Here is a 16829-nt window from a genome sequence, read left to right on the forward strand (position 1 = left end):
CCATCACACTCTTAAGTCTCTAAATTGTTACATTATTCGTTAATATGTTAAACTGAATACTCAAGTAATTAATCAATACAAACACTGTAAAGCTATAGTAAATATAAAAACTGAGATCCGCCACATCAAGCAAAGCTTGCAACTCCTTCAGTAACCAAAAAAAAAAAAAAGAAAAGAAAAGAAAAGAAAATGAGAGCCCAGAACCACATCCACTGTTATGTTTCCAAAGTAAATATGTTAGGAAAATTGGTAAATGAAAATAGACCTTTGGGAAAGAAGCACAGGCAGTATACTCAATGGTTGTATCTTACACCACAGAAAGATACCGACATAAATAATGAATTTAGCATCATCTGGCATATAAGTTTTCCAAGATACTCTTGAGCTATTTTCACTCCTATTTCGCACTTGCAAAAATGAAGAACTTGGTGAATTAATCATTCCTGAACAGAACAGCTGATTAGGATGTTTACATGGACTTTGGCATTTTTACATGGCCTTCAGCAACTCATATTTAAAGAGAAGCTAAGCAGGAAATTTGTTGCTGCTGCATACCCAGGTAGTGCTTACTGGATAACTGCTAACTGGGTTCTCAACATGTGGAGTTTATAAAACTGCTATACTGCTAATGTCTCTTGCCAAGTCTCCTGTCACATAGCATAGAGCAGCTAGGAACTTATGCCAATCAGTTAAAATGCCTGAGCTCTTTTCTTTGTCTTTTTCAGAGAGGGAGGTTTCTACTCTAGAACTCAAAATTTTGCATTTTTTCATTCTAAATAACTGGACTATTTGCAGGTTGAGTTCCCTCCAAGGAGAAGAGATATGTTTTCTCCTCATAAAATGAAAGTTATCTGCTTATTTTAGTTTTAGTTTAGGAATTAATTCATTTGATTTCCAGTATTTGATGTACAAAATCATGAGCTTATCCGATGTGGTCATATAAGGCATATCGCCTTTAAAACTTCTCCTCGAAACGCTAACTGACCTTCAGTTTGCAATTACACCTAACAGAGGGTCTGTGTTGGAGTAAAGTAAACACCTGGAGAATTTTTTTTCAGGACCTTACCTAGACATAATAGAAATAATAGATAGGGTTTTCGTTCTTACAGTCACTTTCAAATTCTATAGGAGAAAAAAAAAGACTCATCAGTAAATACGTAAATATAGAAGTTCCTCAGGTTTTTCAGCTACACTAATTTGAGTGCATAATCATGCCTAATCATCTTAAGTTACTGTAAAATTTTTCTCAGTTTATATGTATGTTGTTTTTTCTTCCTATGATATTTAGGTGGAATATAGATGTTTTCTACTACACGGCTTTCAGTTTTTAGCACAGTTGAGACTGAACAGGTTGTCTTATCTCCTTCATCCTCACTTAGAAAAAAATTGCTCATAGCTTTCTCCTGATGCAGCTATTGCAACTAAAAGAAAGAGAAATTTTAACAACTTCTATTAATTAAGTGAACACCTACAAGATAAGATTTAATAAAATTTTTCATGTTTTCCAGGCATTTCCTAGCAGAATGATAGAAAATATTCTACTTTTTTAAATAGATATACAACTGAAATGTCTGTGTGTGTGTGTGTGTGTGTGTGTGTGTGTGTGCACATGTGCACGTGTGTACAAAAGTACATTTACCTCAAGAGCTTAAAACAATACTGAAATTTGCTCCATTTTATTGCTCATAAAGTAAGTAGACTGGGCACCAATTCAGAACTGATCAGTAGAAGTGGACGTCTAAAAGAATTTTGTGGCAATCGTGAACATGATAGTCTCAATTAATATAGACAATAAGCAATAGATAATACATACATTAAAGCACTTCAAAACATAAAAGATTCATTTTTTGCCTATTAAGATACAGAGGAGCGCTAATGCAGGATGATATAAATAATGCTATCATATAATTTGTCTAATAAGAATTATAACAGATTCTGGTTAGCACTTTTTTTCTGATGAGTAATGCAGATTTGGTGACACTGATTCATTCTGAGAAATCATCTTCTCACATAATTGTTCGTGACAATACAAGAATGTGAAAGCTTAAGCACTTCTAAAGATTTGTTTTATATGAACCACTTTGATTTTTAACTTAGTGTAATTGGTTTCCTTCTAATTTATTTTAACATACATGTATATTTTTAAGCCTGAAAATTTTTAAGTCTGAAATTCAGCCACATAAAACTATTTTTATTTTGTTTATTTAGACTGGGCAGTGTGTTATAAAGGAAAACAATTATCTGCATATTATTATAGGTAATACATAATATATTTTGCTTTTGTAGATATATTTTGTATGTTTAAATTTATTGTATGCTACATTAACTATATTATTGTATAACACAGTTGTAGTAGCACCTTTACCTATTACATATATATTCTCTCTTGCAGCCAAACACTTCTGCTGGCCCTTGAGAGGAAATGGACCAGAGGTGAAAATGCTTTTTAATCTAGGATTTTTCAAATGTCTTTAGGCAACAAGATGTGATTATACCAAAATAATGTTAGAGCTGAAAGGAGGAGAATTTCCTGTACTTTCTACACTGTATCTTTTAGCCCTGATATTTTTGGAAGGATAGATTGGTATTGTTTTTAGAAAGAACATCTATTATCACTACAACAAGACAGATAGGCCTTTGAAAAGACAGACTAGTAGATGTTCAGTGTCTACACCAGGTTGAAGCCTGGACCCATTTAACAAAATAATTTTAATATGAAAACAGTGAAAAAAGTACCTGCTTATAGATAATAAACAAAATTTAAACAAAACTTTCAGAAGGTATATGTTACATTTCAATGGTATTTTAATGAATATCTTGTTTCATATTATCTTGTTTTAAGAGTCTCTGACTGATAAATATTCAAAGTAAGCGTTATACATTTGCCATTCGATGGAACAGAATAAGATCATTTTAAAAGTTAATTTCAGCTCCCTTGGTTTGGTTCTCTCAAAGAAGACATGGAGTGTGTTTCGAAAGGAAGTTCATCACCCTGTTCTCCCATAATCTGAAATTAGTCTGTTTTTAAGCATCTTTGCTAAGGTTAAAAGCTTTTTTTGGGGGGGGCGGGGGGGCGGATAAAGTTTCTTCAGATTTACTTCAGATTTACATGCAGTCCTGGATTAACCTGATGAACTACATTTTCAATATGCAAAGACTATCATACAGCTGTTGTTGATATAATGCTGGCTTAACTCTGTAATCTGAACTGAGTGCAAAAACAAGTTTATGCTAATAACACCTCTGCTGGCACGAAACACTAATCTGCAAATTTGCGGACCTATTTTTACCTGTGCAGCATATGAGCTGATACAAGTGAGACAGCAGCAGTAGCTTTTGCTCAAACACAGATACGGCTCAAACACATTTCCCACGGTCAGTGCAGATCACTGGATGTGGGCACCGCACCCCCTGCTTGGTCAGACTGGCGCGGCAGCGAGGGCTCATCCCTGGCAAGTGCTGCTGTCCTTTGCTGTCCTGGGCACTCTTTCTTTGAAGTCTGAAGTCTTTTTTTTATCATTTTTTTTCAACTCACACATATATTACTGAATCAGAGAAGCAAAGAACAGGACTATCTTATTTATTTATATGCTATTATGTAAGGGAGACTTTCAGTCTCAGCAACATGATTTATGTGTTCATTTTTTTTTTCCTGATTATCATTGGTTTTGAAGCTGGTATCTTTGTAATGCTTGTCTGGCACACTGCTGAAAGAATACTACAAATGAATACAGCTGTAGTACACATCTGGAGCAGCTAAAATGTAGTAGGACATGAGTACTCTGCTGCACTTTGATATTTGAATCAAAATCCTGGTTTTAGGGCATAACGCTTTCACGTTTCCCTGTGTACTGGTGCCTTTTCCTTGGAGTTGGCCAGAAAGGTAGATGATATAATGTAAACTACATCCACAGAGTCTTCTATCTGAAAACATCTTCATTTAGGAAAATATCAGCTCTCTTTCTGACATCTAAACATCTAGTTCGGACTTTGTTTATGAACTTCACTGCATCATAATAACTTCTACAAAATAAAACAGCATTTTCTCTTCTTGGCTTGCTTCCTTCCTTTATGTTAACTCTGCTTGTCTACTGAAAATGCCCTGAAACAAAACAGTACTGAAGCAAGCAGGCAGGCAAGAAGACATCAAATTTTCAGGAGGCCTGAAAGTAGCATGGCTCCAAAACTGAAGGATTTATGCCAAATGGCTCTTACAGCATCTTGTGAATGTGACTGGAAGTATAGTATATGCTCACAAAACATATCAAAGAAAGGGAAAAATGAAACTCATTAACTGACTTAATAAAGATTTATGCTCAAGCAGTGAGGTGGTGAAAATTAATACCACTCCGCTGGATGGAATGGCAACAACTGAAATGAATGGAAGATATACCTCAAGTGGTCTCTGTGGCTGTAGGAGATTACTTTTATGTTTGGGGAAAGGAGAAATGAAAGATTTTCCCAGGGGTCAGGCAGAGATGATACACTCCTATTTTTGCTCCTAACCCATTGCATCCTTTCTTGTGCAGTGAAATAAAATTCATTCTCCCGGTTGGAGAACTGTTTCTTTAGGGACAGGGGCTGGTTCTTGGTGTGAAATTCAAGTCCTAAACTCATCAAGCCAGTGGCAAATTCCAAGTGAGTTCATATTTTTTCTCATTTACAACTATTGTAACTTCATATTCTTTAAATAGACATATTTTATGGCATCTTTAACATAAAAAAAAAAAAAAAAACCTACCATCCAGCACTGGAATGTAATGTCGTACCCTTTAGAAAACAGTGTTATTTACATCAAACTAATTCTGATGTTATTCCTTACCCAAGTGTAATCACGGCTTGATGTAGCAAAGAGTTTTACTGCTAGTCATTCTCCCAGTACCTTGCAGCTCATATCTACTAACATGTTCATTTATGCTCAGGCTATGGCACTGACTGTCCCTGGCATTTGAAGCTGTTTTTACTGGCATATAGGAATGAAAAAATGCTTCCATTTTAAATCTTATGAAGTTCTCTTTTTGACAGAGAGTCAGAAATTCTGTATTATCTTTATGTACGTTTTTACAATAAGCAATACTACAGAGAAGACAGGCATTTCAGGTAGGGAGAAAGGAAACAGCCCAGTGGTTAATAGGTAAGCTGTAAAAATACAGATAATTTCACATATGATCTTTTGGAAGGTGTATGTGAATGGAAAGTCACCTGTAAGTGTCTAACCACTTCTCTTTGTTTAGTTATATATCTAGTTCATCTTCCCTTGGGATGTAAAGGAAAAAAAAAATCTAAGATGTTTCTCTATGTATAGAATTTTAGACACTCTGGAGAAATATAGCTGCTTAAATATTTGACATTAACTTATGAAAGCCTTGCTGATATTAAAATTTGGTGTACTCAATATGATGATATTACTTAGGAAAACCCCTGCTGAAGTCCTGATGAACTCTGAATAAACAGTGCAGAACTTGGTAAATAGCAGTCATTGGGAGTGGCTTGCTATTTTTAAAATCCATGCATAAAGGACTCGTTTAAAGGAAACTCAAGTCATAATATCTTGCTATTATTGAAAAAAAAATACAAGGACAAAGTATTGTTTTAACTTACTCTTCTCCAAGGCACATCCTGTTGTTGTGTCTCAGGACAGAGATCTGAAACAAAAAAACCAAAAACAATATTTAATATTACTAGTAATTAGATTCATTATCAAGCACTATGTTTTTGTGCATACATAGAATTTTATCTGATATCAGGAATAGCCAGAAATAATTACTGTTCATAAACATTGCAATACCTGACAAGAACGATTAGTGAATAAAAAAATGAAAATAGACATCTATATTTCTTTCTTTTCCCTTTTTAGATGCATCAAATATTTTCTTTTTGTATTAATTTCACATTATATCAGAGAAAATAAATTCTAAATTGCAGTTTTCTTGACTGAAAATTTAAATGACGAGTCATAATTGAAAGTCTAAAACGATACGCAGTTCAATATTTGTACTATGGGCTACCTTTTCCAAATTTATACCTTTATAATTATTGAAACATTTTTTCAAGTAATTGCTTTACAGATTCGTAATAACATTTAAGAGCCAAATCAAATAGAAAGGCTGTAATGTACAGCACTTAAATGCACTGTTTGCAGGCTGCATAAAATATTCTATTAAATATTATAAATTGTCTCCATTTTTTGTTTTTTGTTTTTGGAAACAATAGGGTTCTTAATTAATAATAATTAGATATAACTAGAGAATGATACACTCTCAATATTAACTTCAATGTTCCCACATCTGAACCCTTGCTACTGTTGCAATGAAAATATTTGCATGTAGAATTTCCGTATGCCACTCTACAAATGTGCAACACTTAATAATAAAGCTTTATCAGATTGACTTGAAAACTGGCAATTTATTCACAAGTGGTTAGACTGCATGGGATATTTATATCTATACTAACATGTATGATGTGCATATGTCAAGATCTTCATATATTACAGAGCAGATGATATTCAAAAGCTTGAGAAAGCTATTCATTGATTTTTCCAAACTTCTTTTCTGTCGCTGCAGGGCACCTGCCTTGGTATGCACCCACAGCAAGAAATTCATACACACAATACTTAGAAAAAGTTTCTCAAAAGTGTTCCAAATTCTTCCACTGGGAAAAAAAAAAAAGAAAAAGAAAAAAGAAAAAAAAGGTTTTTTTTTTTGGTCTTAGGCTGTGAGGGCCTCTAGACATAAAAATAACAACAGATACTATTAAAAAACGGAAATCCCTCATGCTTCAAGATTTCAAATATATTACTGGGTCAGGGACAAGTATAACAGAGAGCAGAAAACAGACTTAAATAATAAGAGTAAAATGTGGAATCAGGAGTCACATCAAAAATAACATATGGACAATTTATGATATAACTGACTGTTTAGCTTATGGCTTCATATTTGCAGCTCTTTGTGTAAACAGTTACTGAAAATGCTAATTTCTCTGCCACAAAGGCTATTAAGAATCCAAAGGAATCAAACCAAGGGATAAAACTTTTTTTTTTTTCCAATTTGTGTTCATGCTACTACTGGGCTCTGAATTCAGTTATTTCAGTTGTTCATCTCCATTTCTGTAACATTTTGACCCTTTTAAACTTTGTCAGTTTAAATCTGTAAATAGCAGTGACCTTAAAGAAAGTTAGTTACCTTCCTTCTCCTTTCAAACTGTGCAAAATAATCTAGGTACTTTAGGAAACTTCTGCAGCTCACCTTTAAGAGCAGTGACTAATCTTGTCACTTGTCAGATTTGTTGAAACATTTCAAGCTGGGTTTCCTGATCAATATCTATATGGAGGACAGGTGAAGGAGTACATCATATTCTATAATAATTTTCTGACTGACTTTAGAGAGGGGGGCATATCTTTGAAGCAAAAGAAAAGGCTACCAAATTCTTCAGATTCAATAACCCCCTGCATTTCTTTTAAGTTGAAAATCTGTACAGATCAGTGACAGGACTATTTCAAAGCATCTACTTCAGACTAGCTTAACAAGACAAATTAGAGGAAAGTAAGAGTTCCTCTCACATGGCAAGTACCAAATTTAGGGACACCTTTCTCCAAGCAGTACAATATATAATAGAGCAGTGAGCACCTGTGCGTGAATACAGAAAACCAGCCACTTCCTGAGGCCACAGTGCTTGAGGGATGTCATTTCTGGCAGCTGAGAGACCACAAGCACCTCCTAGAGAAAGAAAGGCTCCCTTCTGCCACGCTTCCTAACCCAGTCTGCAAAACACCACAGCATCCCAAACAACGACTTTTGTACGGCATACCTTTACTGCTTACAACCGGAGGTACCTGACAATGTTTCATCCAGATAATTTAATCACTGGCTTTCAACCCATAGTCCAGTCCCTCCTCACCCATGCCAGATGTCCTAGACTTGAAGCTGAATTATGGTTTATTTGGAGGATTAATGTTTACAAGAATTCTACAAATAGTGAGTTAGTGTCAAGAAGAGTGACAGGAATTAAAAAAAAAAGAGAGACAGAGAGAGGAATCCTATGATATCCTATGATATCTCAACAGAGATCACAGGTGTGTTTTGAGCCTTTTTCTGATCATTTAAGAAAATAAACCAGTTTCCCAGTGGCAACTGAGTGACCTGGATATTATTTGGACAGAATGAATTAATTCTTTCTTGCCTTATATACATTAGAATCCATCAAAAACAAGGTCATGGAAGTTAATGTGTTACAACGATGAAAGTAAGCACAGAGATCAAAAAATGTCACATTGAAGGAGTAAAAGGAATTAATTCACTCATTAAAGTCAAAAAGATAATCGTTGTCTTAATGTAGTTTGTATCTGAGCAAAGGAAAATATGCATAAATAGAGACTCTAACAATGAGTAAAATATAGCTTAATCTTTAAAGATATTTTTGGTAAAGATATGGTTTGTGGTAATCTATGATTATTGAGTTTAAACCTCTCTTCCTTGAGTTTTAGGAAGGTTCTTTTGAATGAAGGGTGCGAGGGGGCATCCATCCACTTCATACATGGCCAGAAAAGAGTCTTTCTACCCACTTAGCCTGTTCAAGCATTACAGTCCAATTCAGCTACTTCATATTTCTGCTTTCATGATGAATGTGGAACTAAAAAAAAAGGGGTAGTATCTTTATTCTTCAAAGAACATAGTATTATGATGATCATTGTATTTGTGGCCAGAAAAGAAAAATTTTCAATGAGTAGCAGACCAGCAAACACCAAGACATGTTTCTTACTCTTCCTGTGCCCATGACATACATCAGGTAGAAAAGAAACAGTTATTCTGGACAGTGCACAGCTCTGCTTAAAGTTTCCTTAGAAGTTCAAGCATAGTTTTGTCCATGTTTATCTTATGCTATCCTTTGCTTTTGCTATAACAGATGTCTAAGCCTCAAGAATTTCATGAGGAATTTCGGCACCGTAAAGATAGATGTAGATTTGCAAAAACACTTAATCATCTAATTCTCTTCAATGTGATTTCCAAAAGCACCTGTGCAGGTTGGGTGCCCAGGTGCTTTTCTAGGAATGCTAATTCCTGTCTGCAATCCTTATCTCATAGTTCAAAATGGAAGAGGTTTTGACATGCCTAGACTGATGTTAATGACCTCAACAGCTATCCTGAGATTTATTATGGAAGCATCTTAATCAATTGCATGTGATCTTTCTTGTGAGACTAGGACTGATGTGAGACTTTCAGTCTTAGGTATTACAGTACAGAGGATGTGTATGTGAAGGGACATAAGGCCTCTGAGAAAATATTAGCTTTATTTGTGGAATGGTATTTCTTAATAAAGTTGCAGCTAGAGGCCTTTAAACTACATCTGACTGTTATATACTCTGCTTGTGCCAACTGTGAAGTGACAGTCAGAAGTCTGCAATATTTACTGTTTCAGGCAAACAGTAGTGAAATAGAAAGAAAAAAAATCTATCAAAATTAAACCTCTCTTGAAAATACACTCAATTACTGTCAAAAGGCTTAAAGTATTTAACCTTTAACGGATGAATATTTGCCTGGTATTGATTTATTAGGAATTACAAGCTAAGAAAACATGTGGTATTTCAGTTTGTTGATTGCCTTCAAGAATCTTCTTCTTTACAAAGGCCAGATAGCTAGGGAATACCTAATTCCTTGGAACAGCTTGTCAATTACAGGCAAATATACACAGTGAAAAAGCAAGAGGGTTTAGAGTAGGGGAGTAAACCAAATAATTATTCTGGATTTCAAAATCTATCTACAAGCTGAGAATGAAGTGGCATTAGAAGATAAAATGTATACTTTAAAAACACCTACATAACATAAATAAATAGAATAGTGTTTTCCAATATACTAGTGCATAAACACATCATTAATTCACAGCCCAAGAAAAAAAAGGGAGGCAGGGAAATACATTCAAAATGTTGTCTTTGGATATCATCTGAAAATTCTAATTTGCCTTGTGGTTAATTTCATGTCTTTGTAAGTAACTTTCCTTATGTCACAGTACATACAAGATCACAATTTGGTTTCTTATATACTGTAGCTGCATGTATTAGAACTGAAATGAATTACTTCTAGGTACAGTATATTACCCTGCAAAATCCTTATCATATACTACCAAAAAACCATATAATTTTCAAGTATTTTTAGATCTTTGGTAACACAGAAGATGCCTTCCCTTTCTCTTGCTGATTGACCCCCTATTACTTAACATAAATATTTAGCATTCAGTCAGAGATATAGATATGTGTTCTGCTATCTCTATGATATTCAGAACAAATTAAGCAGGTAAGAAAATTCAATAAAACATTGACTTTCTCCTCCATTTTCTAGTCTTATGAATAGAAGAAACCACTAGAAAGTCTTGTCAATATCGTGACTTACCTTTATATAGTGCATAACAAAATAGTAGTAAGACTGTAGCCAAAACTTAGCCAAGACTTGCATGACTGCTTTGTTGTGTAAAATAAACAAAACTAAGTAAGTTACATTCAGTAACTTTATTTTTTGTTAGTACTGAAATTTAGTAAGGAAAAATCTTAGTTTAATCCCTTGCTTTCTCCCCGAGCAATGTTTAACAGTTCTACCTGGTCAAATTCCAACGTTTCACATTATTACCAGGCCCATAAAAAGGTTATTAGCATTTTCATTTGCTAGCTTTGTTAGTAGAATTTTCCAGAAATTTAACAATATTTTCCTCCTATTTCAGCATCAATTTGAACACATAGGCCTCAAAGCTAATGGTCCAGAGCTGAGTAAGTCTACTGGGGCATGAAAATTAGGCACAAGTCAGAGTTTGTTTATGCTTGCTGCAGCTTGCGAAGACTTTCTTAACCATAATAAGGTAGAAACTTTAAGTAATAGTGGATGTTTCAACTCAAGAACAGCTATTTTTTCAAGAAAATGTGCAGTTTTCTACATGATCAGGCTATATGTGGCTCCCATTTTACTCTTATACATATGATACAAAGGCATTCATAATTATTATATTTATGACCTAATAAATGTGGTAGTTCTTCGTCGTATAGGCATTGCATCATACTCCTAAAAGCATATCTCAATAATCTTTCAAAATCATTGCAGGAATCTGCTGCGCCCAAAGAGGGTAGTTATATTACCATGCAGTGACAGCAGTCTCCGAATTATGCCCGACCTGATCCATACTGGTTCATAAAAGAGCATCAGAACCTCTGATTGGGGTAGGGGTCAGAATATGTGCAAGTGGCCTGTATTAGTTCTGGCAGCTGAATTGCACCTGCGAATGACAAAATGGTAATTGTACCATATCATCAGGCTACAATGCTGATATTAACGTGTCACATCACTACACCGTTACATAGATGAAAGGTAATATTCGGTTTTGATTCCTTTTTAATTTTTACCACAGAAAATGTTGTCTGTGTAAGATATGCAGTGTAAAATACTAGTGCTGGAACATTTCTAACATTTCTCCTATGCTATCTGTCTAAGTTATATCTTCGCATTTGCTTTTTTTTTTTTTTTTCCCTCCATGAGCTTTATTTCCTGTTTGACCTTTATGGGAACCCGCTGCAGTCTTCTCAACACAACCATGCACAGCACACCTACATCCACCAACTACGTGATGTGCCCTCTTGCTTTCATCACGGGAAATTTATTGTTTAATTCTCTTACAGTAACTTAGTCACCTTCCCGACTTCACTTCAGATCTTCAAGCACATCTGTTTTCCAGTCTCAGAACTCAGATCACTACTTGTCTCAGCGAAGAGACACACAATACATATTTTTAAGTACAGGGTTAGGGCTAGTGTCAATATCTTCAGGTACTCTGTTTCCATCTCTGTATATTTGTCTCTGTTTGAGTCTTTCCAGAAGATGTAACCAGGCAGATGTAAGCAGGCAATCCTATTTAAGTCAACGATTGTTTATTAGTAGTAAAATATGTTACAACACGTCAAAGAAAAAGATATTAAGACGGTGACCAATGTTTGAACATTCTCAGCTTCCATTAAGTCTTACATTTTCTGTACGTTTAGAGATACTCCAACCGCTTTCGTTAGATCTGCCTTTGTGTTTATGTCAGCCTACTCTCTCAAATAAAAGTTCACCGATAGCTTTACTTTTACCCTCCTCCCATCTGCCCCTTCTCCCCAGATAGTCTTAACTATTTCAATGTTCAGTTCCTCTCCAGCCTCTCAGCTTGAGTACCACAGTTGTGTAACTATGCCATACCTTAACCATTAAAAAATATGACCTTTTCTGTAAATGTCCCCAAGTGTATTTTGCAAGGAGGCTTATTTAAATCTACTGTTTTGCCAATAATACACAATAGCTTGACTGGTATTATCTCCACAACTAGTTCACACTCTGCATTTGTAATACTCTTGGCAATATACATTACCATTAAAAAGCTCCTACTTCTGCACATCTTCTCTGTTGCTAGTTTTAAAGCTATTTCCTTCTGAGGAAGTACTTTGCAGGCAGCAGGAATCTTTCCCATCTCTCAGCTAGGAACCCTACTCTGCCTGCAAAATTGTAGACTGAAGGTGCTCGCTTCCAAGAGAGGCTTTTTCTGAACCTAAACGAAGCTTGATATTGACATTAACATCTGTGGGGTTGGGATCTTGGATAACCTGACACAGCATGTGTCGGGGATGAGGAGAAATCCCTTGCAATAATTAAATAAATAAATGCATTTTTTATGCTAATAAATTGAAAAGAAAATATTTTAAGAGATCTTTTTACTTGGAAGAGCATGCAGTAAAGCACTGGCCGAAGAACAAAAGCTTTCTTCAGTAAGCATATAAGTGGCAATATGAGTAACAGTAAAGAGATAAAAAAGCTGTCAAAACACTAGTAGCAGGACCCTGCATGGAAAAAAAAATTCCTACCAATGCTTACTTTTAATGTTACAACCTCATTTTGCAAAATCACTTTTCAACAAATGTTGCATTTCTTAGCCAGATTACTGGCTTTGAGTTTAGATGCTCCATTACTTTAGGATTTGTGCAGAATACAACTTATGAGGCCCCAAAGAGCAACTGTGCTGAAGGAAGTGCATTGATGACAGTTCCTGCTGAGTTAGCTTTATTCTGATGCTATCATGTAGTGGGCTCTTCACTTTTGCATGAAAGACGCAAGTGAAATGCTAATGATTTGTAGCACAGTAATAGTCTCATTTCACCTCTACCCTGAAGTTAAAAAAGTGAAGAAAAGGCATGTATATTAACCCTTTTACTCTGGACCCTTTCCAGTTTGGATAATTGCATTCTGCCTACCAACAGTTCTCCTGCAGTTTCAATTAGATGCAATGTTCTTTTTCACTGTCCTAAACTGTTGTGCAGTATTGCTGTTCACTGTTTAACAGCTGCCACATTTCACTCAGGAGGTTCTTGCATTTCAGTATTTAATGAAGTGAGCCCTATAACAGGGTTTTCGATTAGCTTGCATTGTGAATTTTAAGCTGCAATCTGTGTCAGAAAAGGTAGACGCTGGGCAAAGGTAAGATTTCCTGGGAAAAGTTTAAATAGCTTAGGAAAGAGTTCATGGCCCTGTATAATATAAAGATACAGAGAATCCCTGAAAATCAGGGTTTCTGTCTTATCCACAGATACAGCCAATAGGCTAGAGAATCATGGTCCTTCTACCTTTCTTTGTCTAGCTCATGGGATTTTTTTGTACTCTGCAAAAAGTACAACACTTGTGCAGGGGAGGTTGGGAATGCCCTCAGCCCACATCTCTGCTTTTCACAGAAAGAACTAGATGTGCATCTGAGCTCCCTTAGATGAAAAAGAGAGTTGGAGACAGCTTTATCATATCATGAGCGATTTTTCTCTGCGTAGCTGGGGTAAGACTGGGAGGGAGGTGTGACCATCAGTTACCTGTTGGTATGAGGGAGCTATCCTTGCTAAAAGGAAAGCATTGGAAGTTTTCAGAATATAGTTTTAAGCAAAGAGCTGAAGGAAATACTGGTCTGCAGCAGTTGGGAAGGCCTCTGAATGCTGGAGAAAGGTGAGGTTTAAGAAATACCTTTGTCCTTCTTGTAATCTACAGTCAAGCTACAGGTGATTTTGCAGCACATTGTCCTTTGTGGATTTCACTGTCTAGCTCTCCACACAACTGTACAGGAGACCTAAATCAAGCACTGAATATTAAAAGACATGTGGCACAAAGCTGAGTCAGTCCTCACTGGGGCTGGGGACCCAATATCCACACACTATCAAATTCAAGGCTTTTGGCTCAAGTCAGCTGTAGCCTAACTCTGCACTGAATGCCTGCTAGCACTTGGGGCATATTAGGTGCACTCTTGAAGTACATTTTCCATTTCAGCTGAAGGAAATTCAATTTGCGACTCCTAGACTTTGTAGCTCGTAGACTGTCCCACTATGTGAACTAAAGTTTGGTCAGTGGGAACAGTCAGAAGATTCGCCTCAAAAGTCCAGTCCTGATCCTAACTAAAAAGTTTATGTACGCACACTCTTTACTGTAAATGTAACCAGTTTCTTTGTAAATCTTAAACAAGGAATTGTCTTGCATTTGCAGATGTTGCAAATGAAAATGAAAGACTAAAGAACAAGATATTCACCCCAAGATTTCTGCTCTTGCATGACTCTGGAAAGATTACAGAATCACAGAACGGTTGAGGTTGGACGGGACCTCTGGAGATCATCTAGTCCAACCTCCCTGCTCAAGCAGGGTCCTCTAGAACATATTGCCCAGGATCACAGCCAGACGGTTTTTGAACATTTCCAGTGAAGGAGACTCCACTACCCCTCTGGGCAACCTGTTCCAATGCTCTGTCACCCTCACAGTGAGGAAGTTTTTCCTCAGGTTCAGACGCAACCTCCTGTGGTTCAGTTTCTGCCCGCTGCCTCTTGTCCTGTTGCTGGGCACCACAGAGAAGAGTCTGGCCCCATCCTCTTAACACCCCCCTTTCAGATACTCATACACGTTGATGAGATCGCCTCTCAATCTTCTCTTCTCCAGGCTGAACAGGCCCAGCTCTCACAGTCTTTCTTCATAGGAGAGGTGCTCCAGCCCTCTAATCATCTTTGTAGCCTTCTGCTGGACTCTCTCCAGGAGTGCCATGTCTCTCTTGTACTGGGGAGCCCAGAACTGGACACAGTACTCCAGGTGAGGCCTCCCCAGGGCTGAGGAGAGGGGGGAGGATCACCTCCCTCCACCTGCTGGCAGCACTCTGCCTCATGCACCCCAGGATCCCATTGGCCTTCTTGGCCACAAGGGCACACTGCTGGCTCATGGTTAACTTGTTGCCCACCAGCACTCCCAGGTCCTTCTCGGCAGAGCTGCTTTCCAGCAGGTCAGCATCCAGCCTGTACTGGGGCATGGAGTTATTCCTCCCCAGGGGCAGGACCCTTCACTTGCCTTGGTGGGACTTCAGGAGGTTCCTCTCTGTCTGTCTCTCCAGCCTGTCCAGGTCCCTCTGAATGGCAGCACAGCTGCCTGGTGTGTCAGCCACTCCCCCCGCTTTAGTCTCATCAGCCAACTTGCTGAGGGTGCACTCTGTCCCTTCCTCCAGGTCAGTGATGAATACATTGAACAAGACTGGACCCACGACTGACCCCTGGGGGACACCACTAGCCACAGGCCTCCAACTTGACTCTGCGCCATTCACCACAACCCTCTGAGCTCGGCCATCCAGCCAGTTCTCAAGCCACCTCATCGTCCACTCATCCAACCCACACTTCCTGAGTTTCCCTACAAGGATGTGATGGGAGACAGTGTCCAAAGCCTTGCTGAAGTCCAGAAAGACAACATCCACTGCTCTCCCCTCATCTACCCAGCCAGTCATTCCGTCATAGAAGGCTATCAGATTGGTCAAGCATGATTTCCCTTGGGTGAATCCATGCTGACTACTCCTGATCACCTTCTTGTCCTCCAGATGCTTAGTGAGGACCTCCAGGAGGAGCTGTTCCATCACCTTGCCAGGCAGGGAGGGGAGGCTGACAGGCCTGTAGTTTCCTGGCTCCTCCTCCTTGCCCTTTTGGAAGACTGGCATGACATTGGCTTTCTTCCGGTCCTCAGGCACCTCTCCTGATCTCCAGGACCTTTCCAAGATGATGGAGAGTGGCCTAGCGATAACATCCGCCAGCTCTCTCAGCACTCGTGGGTGCATCCCATCGGGGCCCATGCATTTGTGGATGTCAAGTTTGGACAAAAGACCTGATCCTCCTCAACCAAGGGAGAGTCTTCCTTTCTCCAGCCTTCCTCTCTTGTCTCCAAGGTCTGGAGTTTCCCAGGACTGGCCTTAGCAGTGAAGACTGAAGCAAAGGCAGCGTTCAATAACTCTGCCTTCTCTGTATCCTTTGTCACCAGGGCACCCGCCCCATTCAGCAGCGGGCCCACGTTTTCCCTAGTCTTCCTTTTGCTCTTGATGTATTTGAAGAAGCCCTTCCTGTTGTCCTTGACATCCCTTGCCAGATTTAATTCCAAACGGGCCTTAGCCTTCCTTGTCGCATCCCTGCATACTCTGACAACGTCCCTGTATTCCTCCCAAGTGGCCTGTCCCCTTTTCCACATTCTGTAGACTTCCTTCTTCTGTTGGAGTTTTGCCAGGATTTTTTCTAGAATACAGTTGTATCTCAGATGCTCAGTCATACACGCTCTAATAACATCTGCTAAGGAAGCAAGCCACAAAAGTAATGCTGACTTGTTTATAATGCCAACAGATGACATGATGTAGCAAATATAGCAAAAGCCCAATAATAGATAGATTTGCAGAGATACTTAGGCAAATGTTTGTAGCAAGAAGAAAGAAAAGGTGTGATTATTCTTAAAACCAAATTATATGAAAAAATATGATTATCTGTATTCAAATCTCTTTTTAGTTTT

At 37.8% G+C, this 16829-nt stretch overlaps 1 protein-coding gene across 37 annotated transcripts in view; it reads right to left on the reverse strand.

The window, feature by feature from the left end:
• The window catches only part of PTPRD (protein tyrosine phosphatase receptor type D), a 1218182-nt gene that overhangs the window by 802138 nt on the left and 399215 nt on the right, over positions 1-16829 (reverse strand). For all 37 annotated transcript variants that reach the window (XM_068927738.1, XM_068927756.1, XM_068927755.1 and 34 more), the window contains one exon: positions 5602-5645. The gene's annotated coding sequence lies outside the window, so the exon portion shown is untranslated. The remainder of the gene's footprint in view (positions 1-5601; positions 5646-16829) is intronic.

Source organism: Struthio camelus, chromosome Z, assembly GCF_040807025.1.
Source record: "Struthio camelus isolate bStrCam1 chromosome Z, bStrCam1.hap1, whole genome shotgun sequence".
Lineage (NCBI taxonomy): Eukaryota > Metazoa > Chordata > Aves > Struthioniformes > Struthionidae > Struthio > Struthio camelus.